The sequence below is a fragment of the Sinocyclocheilus grahami genome, unplaced genomic scaffold (assembly GCF_001515645.1).
Source record: "Sinocyclocheilus grahami isolate Dianchi unplaced genomic scaffold, SAMN03320097.WGS_v1.1 scaffold242.1, whole genome shotgun sequence".
NCBI lineage: Eukaryota > Metazoa > Chordata > Actinopteri > Cypriniformes > Cyprinidae > Sinocyclocheilus > Sinocyclocheilus grahami.
In genome coordinates, this window is record NW_015505421.1 from 413524 (window position 1) to 434243 (window position 20720).

The 20720-nt window shown below is 37.6% G+C and overlaps 1 long non-coding RNA gene across 1 annotated transcript; it reads right to left on the minus strand.

Moving 5' to 3' along the window:
• Positions 1–4050: 4050 nt before the first annotated feature.
• Positions 4051–18802, minus strand: LOC107597977 (uncharacterized). The gene is made up of 3 exons (XR_001610510.1): positions 18761–18802; positions 7978–8118; positions 4051–5112 (listed from the first exon to the last, which is right to left on the minus strand). It is a non-coding gene; the product is annotated as an uncharacterized lncRNA (long non-coding RNA).
• Positions 18803–20720: the final 1918 nt, after the last annotated feature.

A 20720-nucleotide genomic window follows, 5' to 3' on the forward strand; every position in this document is an offset into this window, starting at 1 on the left:
GCGCTCTCTTCAACACACCTACATGTCCACTGAAAGCACGCAGTCCTATTGTTACCTCAGCTGTTTGCAGCATTTGCATAAGGCACTTTTCCAGCAAGCATTTGGAGTGGTCTTGAGAGAGGGTCCACTTTATACAGCCACAGCAAAAAAATGTCAAGTGCCAATTAGTGAAGGTTTGCTGCCTTTCAGCAGAACCCCACCCCTCCAATCCCTCTTTATTTACCCCTCAGCCATTTCTCTCACACTCCGGCCCGGCTAACAGCACCTTAAAACAAAGACCATCTCTACCTCAGTTACCTCAGAGGGAAGGAAACTGCTCGATGTAAAGACTAGCCCACCATGCAGAGTTGTTTCCCCTTGTGGGACTGTCCACCAGACAATAAAGTCTCCCTGAGCTTCCAAGATGATTAACAGGGATTCATAGTCCATCCCTCTAAAGATATGCCTCAAGATGAACCTGTCAGATTGGGTTTCAATTTTAGGTTGGTACTAGTAAATCGGTTACTTTCTGGGTAGTGGCTAGTATTTTTGCCTTATCTGTCAGCCTCTGTGGCAGGTGACCTATAAAAAAAAATTATTGTACAAACAATTTTCAAATTTTACAAAAAAACCCGGCAAATAACATATTGAATTAAATGTGAAATTTTATATATAATTATAATTATATATAATTATATATAAAATATTTAATAATAGAATACAATACAATTTTGAAAAGTTAAGTTAAAAACTTTTTAAACTTAAATTGCAGTTATTTATTCAATTCAAATGTATAACAAAGACTCTTTAAGACTCGGCGGCCATCTTTGAAACGCCTCTCGGGCATGCAAGTGCAGCTCCTATCTCTTTGTATGGGGAAACATCAAATTGTTGATGTTTCCCCATACCAAAACTGTTCGCTAAGCTTACGATTAAATTTCATATTTGAAATCACCAAAGAAATCTGACAACACCTGTGTCATAAATGGTGTTTCTTTTGCTCAAATAGCGTTATAAAAAGCTTATTTTTCAGGCTAGATCAGCCAGTGCGCATGCACAGTCCTAAGCGCACGTCTCAGAACGCTGACTGTTTCTATAGCAACCGGGACTTCTAACGGCAGCTGCAGTGATGCGCTGACTTTACCGATTAGCAATTGGCCCTTTCATTCAGAAGGCGGGGCTTCCTGCGATTGAGCGGCCATATTGAGCGTTGCATTTTTTCCCATTCAAAACTATACGAGTGACACGTCTTGGGTATTCTATAGTCTTTGTGTATAAAATGCCATATAAAAAAGTAAAAGTGGTCAAATTGTTTGTCTGGTAGGCAAAAAATTTAATTTTCCACACTGACTAGGTTATTTTAACATGGCGTGTAAGATGATCTCAAGTTTCATCCCTCACCCAAATAAATTTTTCAGTGTTGTCTAGAACATTCCCTGTGGTGTATATGACTTCCATTTCCATTATACTTCCAGAGCTCCTACAGGAGATGGTCAACATGTGTACTTTCAGAGAAACTTTCAATGTTTCATTTAGAACTATGACATGGATCAGTAGCAACAGATATTGTGAGCTTTTTAATACTCAAATAAGGTTTGCGTTTTTTGTGCACACTAACATACCATGAAGAAAGAGTGTGTTACAATTTTAAATGGCCCTTTTTGTGCTCTCTGGGACACCGTTGTTCCTCCACACAGCGTTTAGTTCAGTTAGCCGCCTCCTGCCACCCAAAGGATTTATCCTTCACTCTCGGTCTCTTTCATTCAATGTCAATTTTTTCCCCAGCCTTGATTCTCAGATGGTTGGGTCTGATTTGCATGCATTTGCATAATGAAAGTCATTTGCATGCTCAGGGAAGACTTTACCATGAGAACAGACATGAAAAGGTGTGCGTGTGCATGCCCGATCTTGCTTATGCCCGATCTTGCTTATGCCCTCACATGCTGATGCATTTATTCCCTTCTTCCTTCATCTTTCCGTTTTCACTCTCAAACAGACCAACCATCCTTGATACCAGGGAAAGGAATGAGTGAAGTATTGGGGCAGGTCGGTTGTGTGGCTGTCGTCCTGCTGGCGTTGCTGCTCCCCTCCCCTTCGCTGCTCGCCTGCCCCCTTCCTCCCATCACGAGATGCAGTTTGCACAAAGCCACCATCTTAGAGCATGCGGGCATTAAATGGAAGTGGAAAATAAGCAGGTATGACCCACCATCACTCTCCTGCGTCTCACACCCTCCTCTCTTGCCTCTCCTCTTTTACACATACTGTCCCCTCTCTCTCCCCCTGCTCGAAGGCACTGTTCATTACAGCAGATGTGTTTGTTAATTGTGAATATCACACGTCCTGGTTGTGATAGGCGCTGAAGGGGGCGGGGAGATGTTTTGTAGTCATTTGCATTAAATCATTCCCCAGTACAATGGCTGAGGCAGAGCTGCATCTGCGGGCATCAACGGTGAATAGATCGCCATCAGGGATTCTGTTGCCCCGTCGTTGTTCCATGCCAGCCATGGAGATGGCGCGCTGCCATTATTGAGAAGAACAGCAAGACTTCCCTCCTGCTTTCAGCTGTAGGGTCGTCATGATATTAGCTTTCCCATGAGAGAGGAGTTTGAATGAGCAAAATGGATTGCCGTTTTTAGTCTTACATAACTATAGAAACCATAAACTAATATCTTGGATTATTTAGCATCTATTTAAAGACAAATTAATGGGAAAACATGCTAAGAGAGAGCAAGAGTAGGAGCAGAGAGCATGATAGAGAGGTCTCAATGAAGACGGGCTCCCTTTGTATGTCTTGGTTTCTAAGAGTCGTGGGCCAGACAATTCCAGTATTGTTCTCCGTGGCGAGCTTGCTGTGACGCACTGTTATTAAGGCCAGGAAGCTATAAGTTTAAAAACCGCTTAACCAAAACACCAATTAGAGCCGACTGTGCCTGATGAAGTGAGGTAGCAAAGTAAACAATACAGGCCATTGTCCTTCATTCTCTCAGAGGGCTGCCTTTGTTTAAGTCCCATCACTGAAAGTCCAGACAATACCCTGAGCAAGGAGATACAGTGGAGGACTAGCATGTTCAGAGCTCAGTATCTCTGTTCAAGAGAAGAAGGTGCATGTTAGCTGTATACACTTACAAAAATGCCACCACAGTACCATGTGGTAAGGAGATGGTGTTACATGGCAATACTATGGTACCATGGTATCTTCATGATATGACACCATGAAAGTACCAAGATGCATGTCCAAAAACACTTTTTTGTAAGTGTAGCATTGTATCCTGATCAACTTTTAACAAAATAAAGAAGTCTCTATTAGCTCTATAAAATATCAGAAACTATGTTTTGCTTAAAATGCATTACTGCTTAAATTTTTAAGCAGGGGGGGGGGGGGGGGGGGCTCACCAAGGCTGCATTTGGAAATGCAGTAAAAATACTTTTTAAAAAAACAGTAATATTTTGAAAAATTATTACAATTCAAAATAACTGTTTTCTATTGTAATATATTTTATAATGTAATTTATTCCTGTGATGGTTTAATTTTTAGCAGCCATTACTCCAGTCTTCATTGTCACGTGATCCTTCAGAAATCATTCTAAAGTGCTGATTTGGTGCTCAAGAAACATTTCTTATTACTATTATTGTTGAAAACAGTTGTGTGCGCTTAATATTTTTGTGGTAACTGTGATACATATTTTTCAGGATTCTTTGATGAGAAGAAATTTCAAAAGAACAGCAGTGAAATAGAAATCTTTTGTAATATTGTAAATATCTTTACTGTCACTTTTGATCAATTTAATGAATTCTTGCTGAATAAAAGTATTAATTTCTTGAAAAAATAATAATTCTGACTCCAAACAGTAGTGCATAACTAGTGCAACCACTAGAAATGGATGTCAATGTGAGAAAAATAAAACAGGCAGAACAGCTACACAAAGAGTTTTCCCACAAATGTGATTGCTCAATAACTGCCTTGTCGCAAAATGACAGCAGCAATGAAACTATTTCCTTTTTATCACATTAAAAATTAAATTTGAATTATTATTATTTAAAATTCCAAAACAAGGATTAAATTGTGCACGAGTGATACAATTCTTAATGCAGGTAGCAGAGAATTACAGGATTGCAGTCACACTGGGTCTACAATCATGCCATTGTTTTCAGTAATCTAAGTGCGCCACAGTAAACAGGTGGCAAACTGGGGGAAGAGCGACTGAGAGGGAACGGCACAGTAAATTATGCACGGTAAAAACAAAGCCAAAGCACATCAGATAAAAAAGGAGCGAAGAATCTGCAGCAGCTTGCGTCTGGGAGCGTGCGAGGTGGCTGGGGCTTGGGCAAAGGGGCAGACACTCTGCCGTCTGCACACACACACATACACACACACAAGGCTCTCCTGTTCTGAGCAGCTGCTCTTGCCTTTCCATGCAGGCACCAGCCTTGGGAACCACCACGATGAGGCTCCCCCAAAAAATGGGCACCGGGGGCCCCCAAAGTCTGAGTCTGTCTGCCTCCCCCCCTTCTCTGTCTCTCCCTCCCCCTCTTGATGATGATGCTGGGAAGGACTTGGAGTTCATGGTCAGACTGCCTATTGAGCTGACAGGCTGACTGTTTGCTCAATTCAGTCTTCTATTCAGCCAGGACAGGAGGAGGGAGACCAAGACACAGTAACACTTAAATGAGTATTAATTTAGGGAAGACAACCAGAGGGAGAGTGGGAAATCACGAAAGAAACAATGAAAGAGAAGCAGAGAGGGAGGTGCATTTTTTGGGGGGGGGACGATACAGACGCTGACCATCATACACAAACTTCCACTCACACTTATCCAGTTTTCAGACAATGAAAGAGAAGGATAGTCATTGCTACCCCATAAATATGAACGAATGTGGATGTTTGATCAGCTCGTGTTCTTAATCACCTGCACGCCCTCGAGTTGCTTGTTTAAGCCACGTGGAGCGACTAAACTCTGGAGTTCTCCGGGTTTAGCTTGTGTCACATGCCTCCTCTTTGCTTCAGTTTCACGTTGTACCAAGAGCACAGGCACCGTCAACTTCAGCCTCAATCTCTCGACCTGGCACTCGCTATGGCCTGCATGAGTCACAGCCATCTGAGGTGTTCATTTGCTGCGACCTTCTTAAAGAATCCTACAAAACAGAAAAAAACCCATTAAAAATCCAATAGCAGAACACCTTAAAATACAAAAGCCAATCCTGATGAGATAAACTGACAGTCTTCATTAATCAAATGTATATTCTGTTTTGAATTGAAGTAGTCAAATTATCAAAAATATTATTTCACTAAACACATTTCTCATTTCTTTTGTGTATTTTCAGGTTTTTAGAGTCAAGTCGAATAAAGTGACATCCATTAAATGGAAGAGCGGAGCTGAAACGGGCTGATGGAGTCAGACGGGTCTTTACTATGCATGTGCCCCAACATCAGATAAAAGACAGCACTTTAATTGTTCTACATTACTTCAGTCTTAGCATTTTTGATGCAGTTATAGCATCTAATGTTCCAAGGGCTGTATGTTGCGAGCAAAGTGTGTGTGTGTGTGGGTGAGAAACTCTTTATACGGGTCCAAGTCAAAGCACTCAACAAATTGTGTATTTGTTCAAATGCACTTTTTGGGGATTCTCAAAGTAAAAAGGTTTTATTCGGGTAGTTCTATAGTGAATTTAATGAGGGTTTTCTAGAAAATGTCATTTTAAAGGCCAATCATTTAGGTACTTTTTGATAAAAAAGAAAAGACAGAGATAAAAAAATCTCTTTAAATCAATTTAACGCAGTTTAACACTCAGATCTAATCTGTCTTGGTACAATCTTTAGCATAATGCACTTTATAACACACAAATTGATTTTTTTAATTTTAGTACTTTTCAATATTAAAGGAAAATGTAGTGGCCTGTGTTCATTCCCTAATGTACTTCTCTAATAACTGATTACTAATTGAAATCTAACATGAATTATTAGAAATGGCGTGTGAGGCTCTGTAGATTCTGCATGTATGAGTGTGAGACCCACGGCAGCGGTGAACGATACTGCACTCTGATTGGACAGCTCAGTGTGTTGTGCATCACATACTTGTTGGACAGAGAGCTGTTGTCTTTCATTTCTATGCAATTGTGTTGGGCTTGTAATCACCTGGAAGAGAAGGCAGATCAGAGCAGCTATTTATGACAGCAGGTTAAATCGGTTTTAAGGAAAGGAATATTTAGCAGAATATATATGAATATTTCATTCCTACTAAAACTGGTTTCAACAGCAAACTGTGAAGTCATTGGCTACTAAAAAGCAGCTTCATCTAGCTTTTGTGTGTTTTTTTTTAATTTTTGTTTCAGCACTGAAAATAGAAACAAATTTAAGGGGTATTAAATGCTCTGTATGTCTCTGCATTTTGTATTACAATCAATCATGGCTGAAGAGAAAATTCAGTTCAATAGGCAAATGTTTTACAAATTTATTACAATTTGAAGAGAATTGTGCAATCTATTTTCTAATTATTTTTCTTAAAATAATTTTTAATTACAGCATTATCCTTTAAGTAAAACTGAGATAATCTGTGTTTTTTTGTTTATTAAAAAGAAAATCAAGTGAATGTGAAGACAATGGATTGATGAAATGGGGCCTTTTACTATGCAATTGTATTTTTTCTGTGATTTTCAGCTAGTCATAGTCCTGTAATGATAACAATAATAACTCAAACCATATTTTCTATTAACATGTAATGCTATAGTTCTATTCATCATCTTACTGTAGGTTTTTCTTTCATGTTTCACGTTCAATGTGTTTTTTGTATTTCCGCATGTGCCTTTTAACGATGTCCTGGTATGGCTATTAATAAAAGTTTACTTTGAAAACAAACTTGTGCTGTTATCGCTAATATTTTGGAGGAAATTTCATACATATACGATTAAATTCAAGAATCCTAAAGGCGCCATGTCAGATTTTGCATGAAACGTAAACTCACTCTATGATGGTGGAAGCATATATAAGACAGACTCGTTTTCTTAAAACTTAGTTTTTTTTTATTTGTTCTGGGTTTATTCAACTAGGAATGAACCACATGCAGTCTAGTGTATTAGTGTCCAACAACAATATCTTGGCCGCTCAGATTTGTGTGGTTCTGTGCCAGAAGACAAAGTGCATTAGTGTACTGTAGGCCATAATGCTGCTGATCTGCCACGCACTTTGGTGAGACCCTGAGACTGTGCCTGAATTGTAACCAGTCAATTAAACAACCAAAAATTAAGCTTATTCAGATTCGGCATATATGGCTATGTCAACGGGTTTCTAGACAGATATACAACAGCGGTGGCCACATACCAATACTTTATGGAGTTAAAAAAAAAGAATATTAGTTACAAAGATTGCAAAAGATTATAAGATGGCATCACAGAAGTTAATGAGACAGCATGTTGCAAATGGTGGTCTCTGTGCTTTCTGGGCTGCAAAGAGAACAAAGCAGAACAGAAAAGAGAGATACATCCACCTAAAAAAAACATCTTCTAATACAACACTGCTGGCATTTCAATACTGTATAAACCAGGGCAGTAAATGAAAAGAGAGAGAATCTGTGAGTGACCATCAGAAAGATGTGTCCTTTATTGATTACTTGCTTATAGGCTGCGTCCATTCTGCCCAGTCAGTCAATGACTAAACAGTCAGTGCTTTGTAAGAAAACTGGCTTCAGACATGTTAACAAGTGACCATAACTTCATACATTTAACATATATTACATTTTTATTTAAGGATAATTGTATTATTTATATTTAATTAAAGTATTAAATAATATGAAATTTTTCTCTCTATTTAGTACCACATGTGCCTTTTAACAATGTCCTGTTATGGATATTAATAACAGGTTACTCTGAAAACAAGTATGTGCTATTGTCACTAGGATTTTGGTACTGTTTTGGGACATTATATATAGTTATATTGTAAAAAATGTAATATTATTAAACATACAATTAATAATAAAATTACAATCATGTATATGTATTATTTACCTCTTTTAACTGACATTTTCTCCAACTGCTGAGCCATATGTGTTGAGGATTGTAGGATAACACTGGCAAGAATGCATCGGTGGCCTTCAAAATGAAGATGAAGGCATCTTAGTAGACTTGCTGTCTTCCTCCATATACTGTCTGTGAAAGCAGATTTTTTAGCTTTCAGCTGCAGCCTTGATTCCCAGCACACACTGATGACTGACCTCAAATCTCCATCTTAGTAATCAAATACTGAACAATTCCTGTCATCTGCTAACTGCAAAGTAAATCAGCACTGAAGTTACTTTGTTGAAGAAGATCAAATAAATAAATAAATAAATCATATATATACAGTAAAATCATAAATCAAAAACTATGAAGATACTTATGTAAAAACATAATTCTAATGCTCCAGTACTAAAGTATTATATGTGAAATCCTAATGGAAATGCCCAAAGATTCCAAATACTGGCGGTATATAAAATATAGATAATAAATCCTGAAAGAAAAAATAGGACATTGCATTAATTAGCCACAATTTAACATAAAAATGGCTTTTCAAATAATTATAAACAAGTAAAGTTTCAATAAGGCTGTAATGTGAAGCTTCAAAATGAAAACAAATGTTCACACAAACCCAAGAACAGACACATTGTATTTTAGGCGTAACTAAACAATTTGGACATTGTGATGAAAGCTGGGAAAACAGAGCTCATTTATATATTTATATATACATTTATATATTTAGGATATCATTTATCAAGCATCACTTATATCCTCATGAATCACCATTTCATTGTCTTTGACAGTTCTACTCCAGTCCTGAGCTGCGTCTGACCCATTGTCTGCCTGCTTTGCAAATTCTGTTCAAGCTGCTAAAGTCACTCGGCTAAAACAAAAGCAAGTAAATACAAGATGGAGAATGTGGGAAAGGAATTCGAACCCTGGATTTGCCTCATGTGAACGCGAACAGCCCCAGAGGGCGTGTGCGGCAGGGATGAAGTCACCCTAGCCCACCGTGCTGGTGTGAATGACGAGGGACCGGAGAGAGGAGTCAATGCAGACAACACAACAATGAGAGTTTAAGGGTGAGAAGGAGGAGAGGAACAAGAGAATAGACCTGAGGTCAAGTTCAAGGCCATTCTCACTGTCTGGCGATGTAAATGAGGTTTAACACACACACAGACAAATTCACACTTTTCCCAGCCCACACAGCATTCCCTCAATACAGTCTCTGCAATGAGCTAATGTTTGTGCAACTATTAATTTGTAGATTTAATAGGTTGTTTACATGAGAGCCTATTTCTGCCTCAAAAAAACTAAATTGTGACTTCATTTCCCAATTATGAATTGATATTGTGCAATGTGACATTACATTTTACAATTATCTTTTTATGTTTCACTCTGAGGTGGAATCAGGTTTCAAGAGTTTTAGCAATTGCATCATAGCTAAAAGTAATATTTTATTAGTATTTTCAGGCTACATTTTTTAAATCTACATTTGTCAAATTAAAATTCTAGATCTCACATCATTCATCAACACAGATATTTGTTGATATATATATATATATATATATATATGAAAATTATGACATTTAAACTCCAGCATCTAGAAATTTTGACCTAAACATTACATAGGACCAGATGTTTTGCTCCTTTTTTTCTCTTTTGGTCTTTTACTGAAACATGTCTTTAAAATTCTAATTCTTTTGTCTACCTTACACTCTCAAAAACAAAGGTTCTTTATTGGCATCAATGGTTCTATGAAGATACTTGCACAAAATGTTCTTTATAGTGGAAAAAGGTTCTTTAATTTTTTAAAAAGCTCCTCACACTAAGATAAAAATGTTTCTTTTATGAACTCTTCACTGAAGGTTCTTTTGGGAACCAAAATGGCTCTTCTATGGCATCACTGTGAAAACCTCCTTTTGTAACCTTTATATTTAAGAGTGTAATTTATCTGATTACTTGTGTTGTTTGTGAATCAGCCAGGAATAATGTCTCGGATGGTGAATTTCCAGCACATTCTGCACAACATACGCACAAAGACGAACCACGTTCTACATTAATGAGTTGAAATGGCTGTCACTTGCTGATAGACTGTCAGAAGGATGCCTGTTAATTTGTTGAAACAATGGAAAGCTGGCTGCACAGATTCACAAAGATTCACTGATAGTGATAAATATCAGTATTTACTTACAGGTACAACGTTTAGTCTTAACTGCAGACGAAGGATTTAAAAAAAAAATACTTTTTTCCCCCCTACAGTATACAATTTGGTATATTATTATGTGCTGATAGGCAGGACCACACACACACACACACACACACACACACACACACACACACACACTGGCACAGTCTCTCTCCCACAGCCAGAGAACGTGCACAGCGTCCCAGTGCTGTTCCACAGCTGCTGCGAGTCGGCTTTGTGCCATGCTCCACCTCACTCTCTCCCTCGGTCTTCTCTCGCTAGCTTTCATGCTGCCTCCTAGTTGCCGTAGCAACTGATGGCACTGACTCAGAGAGGAAAGAGGTCTGCAGCAGAGAACAACACTTGCGAGCACACACACGCACAGAACACAAATATATGCCAATGCACAAACAAACAAACACACGCAGTGATGGGAAAATACACTTATACCACTGCTTGCATACCTACAATTTTTTTTAAATAATTTTCTCAGTATTAATTAATTATCTCAATATTTAGATTTTTTTGCACCCTCAGATTCCAGATATTCAAATAGTTGTATCTCGGCAAAATATTGTCCTATCCTAACAAACCATTGACCCTTATGACTGGTTTTGTGGTCCAGGGTCACATATATAATGTGAAGTTAAATTTCTAGCTGACTGATACAATACTGTTATGTATGAAGAGACATAACCTGTATAGACTATAGATGATGCATCTAGTTCTGTACTAATAATAACATTTAAACAATAAATCCAGATTTTAACGTTTCATTCCACAAGCCCTAAATGAATAGTGTTTCAGAAGCAGTCAGCAGGTAAATGTGCTGCTGGTCCAGTGCTGATTGACAGGAGCACCATTGCAAGGGGACTGAGGGTTTTGTGATCTGTGTGGACCTTAAGAAGCTAATTGTAATCTAATGTACTGTACCGTTCAGCGGTATCGGTTTGGGAAGATGCTTTAAAGGGTTAGTTCACTCAAAAATGAAAATTAGCCCATAAATTACTCACCCTCAAGTCATCCTAGGTGTATATGACTTTCTTCTTTCAGACGAATCCAGTCTGAGTTATATTAAAAATGGTCTTTGATCTTTCAAGCTGTTTAATGGCACTCAGCGGGTGTTGCATGCATCAGTCCAAAAAAAGTTGAATAAAAAGAGCCCATCCATAAAACAAAGTGTCTCACATGGCTCCGGGGGGTGAACAAAGGCCTCCTGTAGCGAATCGATGCGTTTGTGTAAGACAAATATCCATATTCAAAACTTAATAATCACTTTAATGTAGCTTGCACCAACAGTCCTACATGGAAGCAGCTCCAGGAGGATGACATATGAGGTCTGCGCACCAGTACTAAACCCTACTCACTACTGGTGATTCTCGTGAAAACCAATGTATGTTAACAAGAGCAAAGGAAGCAAAGTTTCCTTACTTTAGCAAAGGAAAACCAGTCTCCTCTTGGCTTATATCGAAATCCTTCGACATTCCAATTAGTGACCGTTGTTTTGTTTTGATCTCTCCCCTGCGCTTCCGCATTCGTCACTTCTGAGCGGCGCATCGATTCGCTACAGGAGGCCTTTGTTCACCCCCCGAGCCATGTGAGACACTTTTTTATGGATGGGCGCTTTTTATTTCACTTCTTTTGGACTGATGCATGCAACACCCACTGAGTGGCATTAAACAGCTTGAAAGATCAAAGACAATTTTTAATATAACTCCGACTGGATTCGTCTGAAAGACAAAAGTCATATACACCTAGGATAACTTGAGGGTGAGTAATTTATGGGCTAATTTTCATTTTTGGGTGAACTAACCCTTTAATGTTTTTCTAAAAAGTCTCTTATGCTCACCAAGGCTGCATATATATAATAAAAATACAGTAAAAACAGTAATATTGTGAAATATTATTCCCATTTTAAATAATTGTTTTCTATTTTAGTATATTTTTAATGTCATTTATTCCTGTGATGGCAAAGCTGTCAGCAGTCATTATTCCAGTCAGTGTCACATGATTCTTCAGAAATTATTTGAATATGCTGATTTTGTGCTCAAAAAACATTTCTTATTATTAATCTTGAAAACAATTGCGCTACTAATATTTTGATGAAAATTGTGTTAATTTTATTTCAGGATACTTGAAAGTATTTATTTGAAATAGAAATATTTTGTAACATTATAAATGTCTTTAATGCCTGATCAATTTAAGGCATACTTGATGAATAAAAGTATTGATTTCTTGAAAAAAAAAAATTCTTACTGCCCACAAACTTTTCAATGTTAGTATAGGTGGAGTGATTCAGTCATACTGAACTATACATTTGACTTGACTAAAACCATTCAAATTAAATGATATGAATTAATTTTTTTAGGCACTGGTCACTTGGTTTAGAACAAAATCCCAGTAGTCCCAGGCCCAAGGACACCCTACTCAGACCAAACCAGGCCACCATAGATTTAGATTTACTTTATACTTTAAAGTAACTTTCATTAACAACATTCAATATTCAATATGTCCGTTGACCACCTGCAATATTTTCAAAGACCCCTAGCCAAGAGCACTGAACAGCATCTATTGGGACCCTGTCATTTCCTCAACACAAATGTCATTTGCTTCAAAAGGTTCTTCAAGCGATGCCATAGAAGAACCATTTTTAGTTCCACAAAGAACCATTCAGTCATAGGTTCTTTAAAGAACCATCTCTTTCTTACCTTTTTATAACCTCAAGAACCTCTTTCCGCCACAAAGAACCTTTTATGAAACAGAAAGGTTCTTCAGATGTTAAAGGTTCTTTATGGAACCATTTAGACAAAAAGGTTCTTCTATGGCATCGTGAAGCACCTTTATTTTTAAGAGTGTACCTCTCCAGCAATTTTACACCGGCAATTCACTGCAACCACCACGAGAAGCTAAGCTACAACCATAATCCTTTAGGAATTTGAATTAAACCTAAATCTGCTGGTTAAACAGTGACTGATCAAACCAGGATTAATAAAACAGGGGAAAACTAAATTAATTTTTAAGTTTACCATAGCACTTCTAATACCAAAATAAAATGGGTCTTTAATTTCATGTGTTTGAGAAGGAATCAAAACTCATAATAGGAGATGACAGAACGAATCAAGGTCTTAAGTGACACTTAAGATTTGCCAATAAACAGACAAGTAGGCATAGATCATCCAAAAATGACAATTCTTATAATCACTGACTTACCCTTATGTTGTTCCAAAACTGTATGACTTTCTTTCCCCGACAGAACACAACTTTTAAAGAATGTTGGGAACCAAACAGTTGTGGTTACCAAAACAAAACAAAAAAAACTATTATCAAAATATCTTCTTTTATGTTCCACAGGTGAAATAAAGCCTTACAGTTTCAAAAGGACATGAGGGTGAGTAAATGATGACAGAATTTTTATTTTTGTGTAAACAATTTTTTTAACTAGAGACACCATTCAAAAGTTAGATGCAACTAAATTTTTCAGAAGTTCCCACAAAATGGCATCCATGATTCAGACAGATACGAGTTCATTCATTATCATGGAGTGACATGAGATTTGATGGTAAAGGCTTTCTCTGTGTCAATGATGTTGTAGACACTTTAATGCTGTCTCTAATATATCACATATGGTCTGGGGATTAAGCGGAAGACAGACAGGAACACACATAAAACAGAGGGCCTGAACACTGGCTGCACTCCACAATGACACTTTTAGGGGGTTGGAACCCTTAATTAAAGCACAGACGTGAAAAGGGGGAGCAGACAGAGAGGAGAGCAGAAGAAAAGCAAATGAGATGGAGTCCTCCAGACTGTCTGGGAAAGAGTGTGGGAGCGTGTTGCCCCTTGTGCATGTGTGCATGTGTTTATGAAGGGATGGGGGGGGGGGATCAAACTGTTACATGCACACTAACACTTTACTTAAAACTCATTGTTTCATACTAATGTCCAATGCTGTTAAGATATTTCAGACAAACACATCACCATACAACATGAATGGATGTAGGGCACTGCATATACACACCAGTTTTCTGTCTGAGAAGCACAAAGAGTAGGGGTGAAAGGTCAAATAAGCACACTAAGATGGATGCTTTCTCATGCTAATTGCAATACCCATGCACCCCCAGTTCTGTCTGATACAGAGTTTTGGGGCTCCCTGATGGCAGTGGGTAACATCATACATGAGCATCCTGGGAAGTGGGTGGTAACTGATGGTATGTGTCAAGGATGGATAAAAAGTGAACTATCATTTAGCCTCGTGGGGAGAGAAACGACGACAGGCCGAGACATTAGAGACTTTGTGAAAAGAGGGATGTCTAGACACGAATGAAAGATATTTGAGGCCATGTTCAGTAAGATCGGATTGTTTCTTTCAAACGAGTCACGCTATCGAATTAAAAAACTGTTGCATGAGCTTACATGCACAGATTTCAAATGTAGAGAAAAATTATTGGATTTATTCTGTTTCATGTACATTAAGGTAAAGCAACATCAATGTCAGAGAATGTGACTTTTTTGAACTGGCAGAACTGGTGGAAGATGGAAAGTTTCTTAAGTTCATGCAGTCTTGGATTTTTAAGAATAATGCATGAAGATGCATCAATAAATAAATAAATAAAAAATAAAGAAGTGAAACACACAATCAGCAAAATAGGCAATGACAAAACTAAATTTCCCAGGAAAGCACCTGATAGATAAGGATGATTTTCACTGTCTGGAGGGAAAACCATTGTTTAACACATTAACACACACACACACGTTTACTTAGCAATCTAAATGGGGACATTACATAGACTTCTATTGTTTTTATATACAGACAGTTATACACTGTTTAACCTAAACCCACCTCTATCCCTAACCCTCACAGAAAACTTTCTGCATTTTTACAATGTCAAAAAAACTTTGTTTACTTTATTTTTATACCAGTTTTACAAACGAGGACATCCCCAAATGGAGGTTTTTGGCGATTTTGCTGACGTTTTGGTACAAATGTGTCCCCAAAATATGGTTAAGTAGGTACACACACACACACAACAGTTTACTTAGCTATCTAAATGGGGGCATTGCATAAACTTCAATTGTTTTTATGTAAATACCTAACCCTAATCCACAAACTCAATTTATCCCTAACAGAAAACTTTCAGAATTTTTGCAATTTTATAAAAACTTTGTGATAAAATAATTACTTTTTTTTTTTACTTCTAGGTACAAATATGTTCCCAAAATATGGTTAAGTAATAGGTGCACACACACATACATACACACAAATACATGCAATTGATGCAACAGGAAATAGACACGGATAAGCAACATATATCAACAGGCCATTTCTCTACTGTGTGTAATTATTTTCAAGTACAGCCAACCTGTAAATGCAGTTACTTGCTAATCATTATCTAATAATGATAGTGGATGTAGAATTTTGCTGACTTGGAGCCAACTTCTTGAAAAAAAAGAAGAAATACATTAGCCTAAACTGTGTGCCAATTAAGCCTTAATAGCTAAGAAACTGTTTGGAAACTCAAACCTCACACTTCCCAAATTCTCTGACTTTTTAATCACCCCTTTGTCATTTTCTAAACTAAAACTCACACACATATATAATTCTAATCACGAGTTTAATTACAGCTGCTAAAGGCCTAGTTGTGTTACAGTATACACAGCTTCACGATCAATGTATTAGCGGTTTAAGACGCTGTCATTGACGTGACAAACCCTGAAATTGTAATGAAGCGAATCCTCGCGCAGCCGCAGGGTGTGTCTGGGAAACCACAAAGCACTACTGGTTTCTTTTCTGTAGTAACCGTGATAGCGACTCGCGGGGATGAAAGGGTTAATACCTTGGCGGACAACAACTTTTAGCAGTGACACATAAAAGTGAGTAATCAGATCAGACAGAGACACTAATCGATGTGCCTCCATCACTGTATAGTGACCTCAAAAGTTAATACTGCCCTATAGACTGTGGTCTTGGGAAACGGAAATGATATAGGCTATAAATATTATACAATACAATTAGATTGATAAATAAATAATTGTGTGAAGGCAAGTCCAACACTGACCGTTTACATGCACGGTTAGACTGCATCAGCCCCCTCAGTGTAGTATACTTTGTCTATTTATAGGCTATTCAATTCTGTTTTGGTGCATCATTAAGTCGATGTTTATTTGTTTCATATTAAAAATACAGAGCAAATAATAATAATTTATATTTAAGGAAGGAGGGAAATGTCAATAATTAGAAAATAAAATTTAATAATTAAAAAAAATCGTCGGTTCTGTTTTAAACAAATGTTCATTAAGTCTAACTTAATTATTGAATTATTTTATATTACGTAAAAGGAAAACGCTGTTGCTCTTTAAACGCTAATGGTGAATAACCCAACTATACCGCTTCATTTTTTTCAGAAAAACAACATTTTTCATTCTTCTGATATTAGACATAATTGCATGGCCATACAGTTCGTGGTGTGGAACTTAATCATGTCTGTGCTAGAGGCAGGCGCCCTCATTAGTGCGCGCGCATCTTAATTTTCCTTCACCGAGGTATTATGTGACGTCAGCCTCAATTAACACCACACAGGGTCAACGGGATTAAAACACAGGCTACCGGTTCTCACAGTTTCCCTCGCATCAAAGTAAAGCGCCTTTTGTTTACTGCGCCTCTTCGGCTGGACTGTGTGCGTTCTATACACTGCAGGACCCAATTAAAAACCGGAAAATAGTAAATGAAGGCAATGAGATCATTCACGGACCCACTGATATTCGTTCCAACCAATCAGAGTGAGCCAAATAAACCCAGTGATTTTCTAAACGCAAATACGGTTTGTGATTGGGAGGGGGATGCAGACTCATTTCCGAGTGACTGAAACCTAAATATCCATTTAAAGGCATATTTTCGTTATAATATTCGCTGCAGTTGGATGGTTTAAAGCCAAATAGGCTAAATTATTATTTGTGAGGGTTTTACGTCCGTTCATTTAGGCTACTTTAGCTGTGGTGATAGAAATGTAGGCTACAAAAGATTTTATAGCATGATAACAAATATAGGCTATAGCAAATAACAAATATGATCAGCAAGCATAAACAGCAATAGTATATTTGTTAAGATGTATCAAATACAGCCTATAAACAATTTATGTCTTATTATTTTCGTTTGAATGCAACCTGTAACCAACTGGCGACTACCCATCTCTGTAGCCTATCAGTAGCGATCTATTTAGCTTTTTAAATTAAGAGAAATAAACCAAGTTGTCTCATTTTTTAAATACATGCAGAATCTACAGAGCCTCACACATCATTTCTAATAAATCATGTTAGATTTCATTTTTCGAATTCATCAGAAGGCAAATATTTTATTGCTATGAAAATGTCAGCATTTTGGATTTCTTTTTCAATTGTTGTTGCGTCAAGAAAATAGAAAAATAGCCTAAAAGCTAGCCTACATAAAAGCAAAACACGTTCACTTGCCAGTTATCTTTATGATGCCAGTTAAATTTAAATTTATAACCTAAATCGTGCATATGATTTGATAAAATAGCTAAATCGTTTTAATTTCACGTTAATTTTACACAAATAGGCTAAAACATCCAAAACGTGAGAAATAGAAACTGCAAAATGCAGGCAAATGCAGACTAATAAATGAGGCAAATAGAAGTAAACATACTGTATAAATAAGATGTGGTCCAAACAGAACATGAACGTTTTTACAATCTGATGATAACTTAACAACTTTTTTTTATTCTCGAGTTATTTAGAAAACCGCGTATGTAGCCTAGTATCATAGAAAAGAACTACGAATGTGGATCTTTAGAAATTAAAAAGTCTATGGTGCTGCAAAGTAGCATAGCCTATAGTTTTAGAGCTATATAGCGTCAAAGGCCTGGAGCGGAACGAGGTATAGGCTATAGCAGGGTTCCTCAAATCTTGCCCTGGAGGGCCAATGCGCTGCAGAGTTTAGCTCCAACCCTGATCAAACTCACCTAGCTGTGATTTTCTAATGATCCTGAAGACACTGATCAGCGTGCTCTGGCGTGTTTGATTAGGGTTAGAGCTAAACTCTGCAGGAAAGTGGATCTTGTGGGCCAAATTTGAGGATCCCTGGGCTATAGTGAAGCATGAGTAGCAAAAGCTGTATTTCACAGCAAGAGGAACATTTGCCAGGGAAGTGAGGATCGCTAGATGATCCACAACGCTTGAGCGTGGGCTCGCCTCGCCTCGCCTCGCCTGGCCTATACACTTTTTCCGGGTTTCATGTCAACCGAAGGTTGGCTAATGAGAGACGACAAGCGACTGACAAAGGGACGAAAGTAATTGGCATGGAGTTGTGGGAAACCATAAACAAACAACTGCCAATGGCATTTAGTTTTTCTCATCCCTTGTACTAGTGAAAAGAATCAGAAGCAGAGCTGTTCACTGGTAGCTGGGAGCGGAGAGCTCACAAGAGGCCCAAATAACAAGTTTAGGGATTATATACAGCGTGCCACTGGCATAACACATCCCAGGATCATGAAGACTCACCATTAAATATTTACTGTATCCGACTGATCATAGAGAAAACTCATCATTTTCCCATCACAACTCCCGTTCGTCAAAAATACAGTAGTAGCCTACCTTATTCGACAGACGCCATTTTACATTTTTCGCCAATTAACGTTAAAACAAAACAAATCCTGGTGGTGAAAACGTATATAACATAAATAAATATTATACAATATTAAATATATTTTATATATAAAATATTTTAATAAATAAAATAAAAATCAATTTTCAAACATTTTGACATTCATTAGCCTACTGATGATGAAAACTGATTTAAAAATCTGAAAACTCGATAAAAATGAATAGCTTAGATGAAAACAAGACATTTTTACCGTGTGTGTCAGGCAGAAAGAAAGATAGAAAGGCTTCATAAACTATTCTGAGAAAAACAAAGAAACAAAAAATTTGGATTATTTATTTTTAATTACATGGCAAGCAGAGGGGATGCATTTTAATGAAAATAAAAACCTTAATCTGAAATGTTGGTCCATTAAAACATGTCTTTTCACTGTGAAAAGCATCAATAAAATTTTTTGTATTTTGGGTTAAAAAAGTTTTTCTGTAGCATACAAAGATTTATTGTTTGTGATCATTATCAAATTATGGTGATGTTAGTTTGAGCAGGGAAATTCATTATATACCATAGCTGATTCACATGAATAGCTTTAGGGCAGTGATGAATGAACTGATGTATGAATGTTGGTTTAACCTCACAGTGGGATGGACATATCCTTAATCAGTCATAAGGTGGATGTGAAACATAAGGAGGGGTCCCTGGGGTAAGCCCTCGGGGCATATCCCTCCGTAAACACGCCCTCTATCCTTGTGACCTTGCCAAACAGGGTCAAGCCTCCAATTAGCCGGGGGTCAGAGGTCAGGGTCCTCTCCTCTAACATTTGGCTCTATAGGCTGATGGCCTGCTCTTCAACAACAGGTCAGTGTCAGCCATGCAATGTTATGTAAGCAGCCCATTTTAGAAATATAAATTCTTATGTAAAACTGTTTAGGTTCAGTTGGTCCAGTGACTTACAGGCATAAGGAACTTTATTTTTTCAGTATTTTCTGGATTTATTAGCTTGTTGAATATTTTTGTTTTTCAGTATATGATTATTGTTGATAGAGTTTAAAAATATGATCCAGAGTTGCCATTATGCCAGTTTGTGTAACTCAGCATAGCTTGTTTCATTAAATTATAATAAAAGACCAGCTGGATTTCCCACAATTCTTGTATGTGCTGAGCAAGCGAAAGTCAGGGACAAATAGATTTAGACAACAAACTAGCTTGATTCATGTTAAAAGAAAGCATTTTAATCTATGTGCACATGTAATGGCTTTATCAAAGGCAGAAATAGTTCAAAAGGACTGTAAATGTAATTCAGTTGAATTAATCTTGAATCCCAAATCTTTTTTTAACTGCCCATTTGTGTTTTTCATGTAATCGTGAATGCTTGCTTTGGGATTGACGAAGGCACATAAACTGCTCCCCACCATGGTGTCGCAAACGACATCTTTTGCAATATATATCCTAGCGATTTGGGGTTTGGAAGGAAAATGTTAAAAGGGCACAATTGAGCCAGTCATGCATGTTCTGTGTATTCACTCTGTGTGGGCGTAATTCTCCAGAACACTTTTCCTTTGATTTCTTTCCGTTTTCACAGTGTCTCTCAAATGCCAATAATAGACTTGTCCATCAGCCTCTCCCTCCCTTGGAGTTAATTGGAGCCGCAGAGAATCACACCAAGCTCTGAAGTTTGATTCATCATTGGATCACTAGATTATTAGATTAATCCTCCCCAAGATTAATGCCCCACCTGGACCCCCTCTATACCCCCTGCCAGGCTGTCCTACCCCTTCAATGCCCCTAACGGCCCCTGGGCTCTTTGATAAGGCTGGCCTGTACCTTTTCAAATAAAGATTTTCACTGGGATGTGTGTGTGTGTGTGTGTGCTCATGGCCAACCACCAGGGTTGTTTGCTTACAGGAGACTTTTGCAGAAATGCGTCCTGAAAATAAGGAGCTAAAAACTCTGAGA